Here is a 6,990-nt window from a genome sequence, read left to right on the forward strand (position 1 = left end):
TGCAAGAGGGTTCCCATTTCTTCACATCCTCTCCAGCATCTATAGTCTCCTGATTTGTTTATTTTAGCCACTCTGACCGGCATGAGGTGGTATCTCTGTGTGGTTTTGATTTGTATTTCCTCGATGAGGAGTGATGTTGAGCATCTTTTCATTTGTCTGTTGGCTATCTGAATGTCTTTGGCAAAGTGTCTATTCATGTCTTCTTCCCATTTCTTCACTGAATTATTTGTTTTTTGGCTGTGGAGTTTGGTGAGTTCTTTACAGGTTTTGGATACTGGCCCTTTATCTAGTATGTCACTTGCAAATATCTTTTCCCATTCCGTCGGTTGCCTTTTAGTTTTGTTGATTGTTTTCTTTGCAGTGCAGAAGCTTTTTATCTTGATGAGGACCCAATAGTTCATTTTTTCCTTTAATTCCCTTGCCTTTGGAGATGTGTTGAATAAGAAATTGCTGCAGCTGAGATCAAAGAGGTTTTTTTCCTGCTTTCTCCTCTGGGGTTTTGATGGTTTCCTCTCTCACATTCAGGTCCTTCATCCATTTTGAGTTTATTTTTGTGAATGGTGTGAGAAAGTGGTCTAGTTTCATTCTTCTGTATGCTGCTGTCCAGTTCTCCCAGCACCATTTGTTGAAGAGACTGTCTTTTTTCCATTGGATATTCTTTCCTGCTTTGTCAAAGATTAGTTGGCCATACATCTGTGGGTCCAATTCTGGAGTCTCTATTCTATTCCATTGGTCTATGTGTCTGTTTTTTTGTACCAATACCATGCTGTCTTGATGATGACAGCTTTGTAGTAGAGGCTGAAGTCTGGGATTGTGATGCCTCCTGCTTTGGTTTTCTTCTTCAATATTACTTTGGCTATTCGCAGTTTTTGTGGTTCCATACAAATTTGAGGATTGTTTGTTCTAGCTTCGAGAAGAATGCTGGTACAATTTTGATTGGGATTGCATTGAATGTGTAGATTGCTTTGGGTAGTATTGACATTTTAACAATATTTGTTTTTCCAATCCGTGAGCATGGAATGTTTTTCCATTTCCTCATATCTTCTTCAATTTCCTTCATAAGCTTTCTATAGTTTTCAGCAAACAGATATTTTACATTTTTGGTTAGGTTTATTCCTAGGTATTTTATGGTTCTTGGTGCAATTGTGAATGGGATCAGTTTCTTTATTTCTCTTTCTGTTGCTTCATTATTGGTGTATAAAAATGCAACCGATTTTTGTACATTAATTTTGTACCCTGTGACTTTGCTGAGTTCATGTATCAGTTCTAGCAGACTTTTGGTGGAGTCTGTTGTGTTTTCCATGCAGAGAGTATCACGTCGTCTGCGAAAAGTGAAAGTTTGACTTCATCTTTGCCAATTTTGATGCCTTTGATTTCCTTTTGTTGTCTGATTGCTGATGCCAGGACTTCCAACACTATGTTAAACAACAGCAGTGACAGTGGACATCCCTGTCGTGTTCCTGATCTCAGGGGGGAAAGCTCTCAATTTTTCCCCATTGAGGATGATGTTAGCTGTGGGCTTTTCATAAATGGCTTTTACAATCTTTAAGTATGTTCCTTCTATCCCGACTTTCTCAAGGGTTTATAATAAGAATAAAAACATTTGTCAAATGCTTTTTCTGCACCTATTGACAGGATCATATGGTTCTTATCTTTCCTTTTATTAATGTGATGTATCACATTGGTTGATTTGCAAATATTGAACCAGCCCTGCAGCCAAGGAATGAATCCCACTTGATCGTGGTGGATAATTCTTTTTACATGCTGTTGCATTTGATTTGCTAGTACCTTGTTGAGAATTTTTGCATCCATATTCATCAGGGATATTGGCCTGTAGTTCTCTTTTTTTGCTGGGTCTCTGTCTGGTTTGGGAATCAAAGTAATGCTGGTGTCATAGAATGAGTCTGGAAGTTTTCCTTCCCTTTCTATTTTTTGAAACAGCTTGAGAAGGATAGGTATTAACTCTGCTTTAAATCTCTAGTAGAATTCCCCAGGAAGCCATCTGGTTCAGGACTCTTATTTGTTGGGAGATTTTTGATAACTGGTTCAATTTCTTCACTAGTTATGGGTCTGTTCAAATTTTCTACTTCTTCCCATTTGAGTTTTAGTAGTGTATGGGTGTTTAGGAGTTTGTCCATTTCTTCCAGGTTGTCCAGTTTGTTGGCATATAATTTTTCATAGTATTCCCTGATAATTGCTTGTATATCTGAGGCATTGGTTGTAATAATTCCATTTTCATTCATTTTTTTATCTATTTGGGTCATCTACCTTTTCTTTTTGAGAAGCCTGGCTAGAGGTTTATCAATTTTGTTCATTTTTTCAAAAAACCAACTCTTGGTTTCGTTGATCTGCTCTACAGTTTTTTTAGATTCTATATTGTTTATTTCTGCTCTGATCTTTATTATTTCTCTTCTTCTGCTGGGTTTAGGCTGCCTTTGCTGTTCTGCTTCTAGTTCCTTTAGGTGTGCTGTTAGATTTTGTATTTGGGAATTTTCTTGTTTCTTGAGATAGGCCTGGATTGCAATGTATTTTCCTCTAAGGACTGCCTTCACTGCATTCCAAAGCATTTGGATTGTTGTATTTTCATTTTTGTTTGTTTCCGTATATTTTTAAATTTCTTCTCTAATTGCCTGGTTGACCCACTCATTCTTTAGTAGAGTGTTCTTTAACCTCCATGCTTTTGGAGATTTTCCAGACGTTTTCCTGTGGTTGATTTCAAGCTTCATAGCATTGTGGTCTGAAAGTATGCATGGTATGATTTCAATTCTTGTATACTTATGAAGGGCTGTTTTGTGACCCAGTATGTGATCTATCTTGGAGAATGTTCCATGTGCACTCGAGAAGAAAGTATATTCTGTTGCTTTGGGATGCAGAGTTCTAAATATATCTGTCAAGTCCATCTGATCCAATGTCTCATTCAGGGTCCTTGTTTCTTTATTGACCATGTGTAGATGATCTATCCATTGTTGTAAGTGGAGTGTTAAAGTCCCCTGCAATTACCATATTCTTATCAATAAGGTTGGTTATGTTTGTGAGTAATTGTTTTATATATCTGGGGGCTCCTGTATTCAGTGCATAGATATTTATAATTGTTAGCTCTTCCTGATGGATAGGCCCTGTGATTATTATATAATGCCCTTCTTCATCTCTTGTTACAGCCTTTAATTTAAAGTCTAGTTTGTCTGATATAAGTATGGCTACTCCAGCTTTTTTTGACTTCTAGTAGCATGATAAATACTTCTCCATCCCCTCACTCTCAATCTGAAGGTGTCCTCAGGTCTAAAATGAGTCTCTTGTAGACAGCAAATAGATGGGTCTTGTTTTTTTATCCATTCTGATACCCTATGTCTTCTGGTTGGCACATTTAGTCCATTTACATTCAGTATTATTATAGAAAGATATGGGTTTAGAGTCATTGTGATGTCCATAGATATCATGCTTGTAGCAATGTCTCTGGTACTTTGTCTCACAGGATCCCCCTTAGGATCTCTTGTAGGGCTGGTTTAGTGGTGACGAATTCCTTCAGTTTTTGTTTGTTTCGGAAGACCTTTATCTCTCCTTCTATTCTAAATGACAGACTTGCTGGATATAAAGGATTCTCGGCTGCATATTTTTTCTGTTCATCACATTGAAGATCTCCTGCCATTCCTTTATGGCCTGCCAAGTTTCAGTAGAGAGATCAGTCATGAGTCTTATAGGTCTCCCTTTATATGTTAGAGCATGTTTATCCTTAGCTGCTTTCATAATTTTCTCTTTATCCTTGTATTTTGCCAGTTTCACTATGATATGTTGTGCAGAAGATTGATTCAAGTTACGTCTGAAGGGAGTTATCTGTGTCTCTTGGATTTCAATGCCTTTTTCCTTCCCCAGATCAGGGAGTTCTCAGCTATTATTTCTTCAAGTACATCTTCAGCACCTTTCCCTCTCTCTTCCTCCTCTGGAATACCAATTATGCATAGATTATTTCTCTTTAGTGCATCACTTAGTTCTCTAATTTTCCCCTCATACTCCTGGATTTTTTTATCTCTCTTTTTCTCAGCTTCTTCTTTTTCCATAATTTTATCTTCTACTTCACCTATTCTCTCCTCTGCCTCTTCAATCAGAGCTGTGGTCGTCTCCATTTTATTTTGCAGCTCATTAACAGCATTTTTTAGCTCCTCCTGGTTGTTCCTTAGTCTCTTGATCTCTGTAGCAAGATATTCTCTGCTGTCCTATGTACTGTTTTCAAGCCCAGCGATTAATTCTATGACTATTATTCTAAATTCACTTTCTGTTATATTGTTTAAATCATTTTTGATCAGTTCGTTAGCTGTCGTTATTTCCTGGACATTTTTTTGAGGGGAATTCTTCCGTTTCGTCATTTTGGATAGTCCCTGGAGTGGTGCAGAACTGCGGGGCACTTCCCCTGTGCTGTCTTGAATAACTTACGTTGGTGGGCGGGGCTGCAGTCAGACCTGATGTCTGCCTCCAGCCCACCGCTGAGGCCACAGTCAGACTGGTGTGTACCTTCTCTTCCCCTCTCCTAGAGGCAGGATTCACTGTGGCGAGGCCCGTCTGGGCTACTTGCACACTGCCAGGCTTGTGGTGCTGGGGATCTGGCGTATTAGTTGGGGTGGATCGGCAAGGTGCACGGGGGCAGGAGGGGTAGGATTAGCTCACTTTTCTTTCAGAGATCTGCTTCGGGAGGGGCCCTGTGGCACCAGGAGGGAGTCAGACCCTCTTCCATGGGCCTCTCGTCTGCGCTTGGCTCTGGAGACTTCATTCTGCTAGGCTTCTGGCAGTTTTCTGGGTTATTTAAGCAGGTGTAGATGGAATCTAAGTGATCAGCAGGACGCAGTGAGCCCAGTGTCCTCCTATGCCGCCATCTTCCTTACATCCCCTTTCTCTTTTCTTTTTAAGAAGCCTGGCTAGAGGCTTATCAATTTTGTTTATTTTTTTTCAAAAAACCAGCTCTTGGTTTCATTGATCTGTTCTACTGGTTTTTATTTCTTTTTTGGATTCTATATTGTTTATTTCTGCTCTGATCTTTATTATTTTTCTTCTTCTGCTGGGTTTGGGGTGTCTTTGCTGTTCTGCTTCTAGCTCCTTTAGGTGTGATGTTAGATTTTGTATTTGGGATTTTTCTTGTTTCTTGAGATAGGCCTGGATTGCAATGTATTTTCCTCTGAGGACTGCCTTTGCTGCATCCCAAAGCGTTTGGATTGTTGTATTTTCATCTTCATTTGTTTCCATATATTTTTAAAATTCTTTTCTAATTGCCTGGCTGACCCATTCATTCTTTAGTAGGATGTTCTTTAACCTCCATGCTTTTGGAGGTCTTCCAGTCTTTCCTGTAGTTGATTTCAATTTCATAGCATTATGGTCTGAAAATGTGCATGGTATGATCTCAATTCTTTTATATTTATTGAGGGCTGTTTTGTGACCAGTATGTGATCTATCTTGGAGAATGTTCCATGTGCATGTGAGAAGTAAATATATTCTGTTGCTTTGGGATGCAGAGTTCTAAATATATCTGTCATGTCCATCTGATCCAAAGTATCATTCAGGGCCATTGTTTCTTTACTGATTCTCTGTCTAGATGATCTATCCATCGTTGTACGTGGAGTAGTAAAGTCCCCTGAAATTACCACATTCTTATCAATAAGGTTGCTTATGTTTGTGATTGTGTTTTATATTTGGGTGCTACTGAATTCTGTGCATTTATAATTGTTAGCTCTTCCTGATGGATAGACCCTGTAATTATTACATAATGCCCCTCTTCATCTTTTATTACAACCTTTAATTTAAAGTCTAGTTTGTCTGATATAAGTATGGCTACTCCAGCTTTCTTTTGACTTCCAGTAGCATGATAGACAGTTCTCCATCCCCTCACTTTCAATCTGAAGGTGTCCACAGGTCTAAAATGAGTCTCTTGTCAATAACAAATAGATGGATCTTGTTTTTTTTATCCATTCTGATACCCTGTCTTTTGGTTGGAGCATTTAGTCCATTTACATTCAGCGTTATTATTGACAGATACATGTTTAGAGTCATTGTGTTGTCTGTAGATTTCATGCTTGTAGTGATATCTCTGATACGAGTGATACTGTGATGCTTGTAGAGTTATCTCTGATATCTCCTTGCAACATTTCACTCACAGAATCTCCCTTAGGATCTCTTGCAGGTCTGGTTTAGTGGTGATGAATTCCTTTAGGTTTTGTTTGTTTGGGAAAATCCTTCTATTCTGAATGACAGGGTTGCTGGATAAAGGATTCTTGGCTGCATATTTTTCTTTTTATCACATTGAAGATTTTCTGCCATTACTTTTTGGCTTGCCAAGTTTCAGTAGAAACTTCTACTGAAGTTCTACCTTATGTGTCTACCTTTGTATGTTAGGGCCCGTTTATCCCTAGCTGCTTTCAGAATTCTTTCTTTATCCTTGTATCTTGCTAGTTTCACTATGATATGTTGTGGAGAAGATCCATTCAAGTAAGGTCTGAAGGGAGTTTTCTGTGCCTCTTGGATTTCAATGCCTGTTTCCTTCCCCAGATTAGGGGCGTTCTCAGCTATGATTTGTTCAAGTATGCCTTCAGCCCTTTCTCTCTCTTCTTCTTCTGGAATTCCTATGATATGGATATTGTTCTGTTTGATTAAATCACTTAGTTCTTTAATTCTCCTCTTGTAATCCTGGGTTGTTGTTTTTTTTATCTCTCTTTTTCTCAGCTTCCTCTTTTTTCATAATTTTATCTTCTAATTCACCTATTCTCTCCTCTGCCTCTTCAATCCGTGCTATGGCTGCCTCCATTTTATTTTGCACCTCATTTATAGCATTTTTTAATTAATTATGACTATTTTTTAGTCCCTTGATCTCTGTAGTAATAGATTCTCTGATGATCTCTATGCTTTTTTTAAGCCCAGCAATTAATTTTATAACTATTATTCTAAATTCTTGTTTAGTTATATTGCTTAAATCTGTTTTGATCAATTCTTTAGCTGTCCTTTCTTCCTGGA

The sequence above is a fragment of the Felis catus genome, chromosome B1, assembly GCF_018350175.1.
Source record: "Felis catus isolate Fca126 chromosome B1, F.catus_Fca126_mat1.0, whole genome shotgun sequence".
NCBI classification, from domain to species: Eukaryota; Metazoa; Chordata; class Mammalia; order Carnivora; family Felidae; genus Felis; species Felis catus.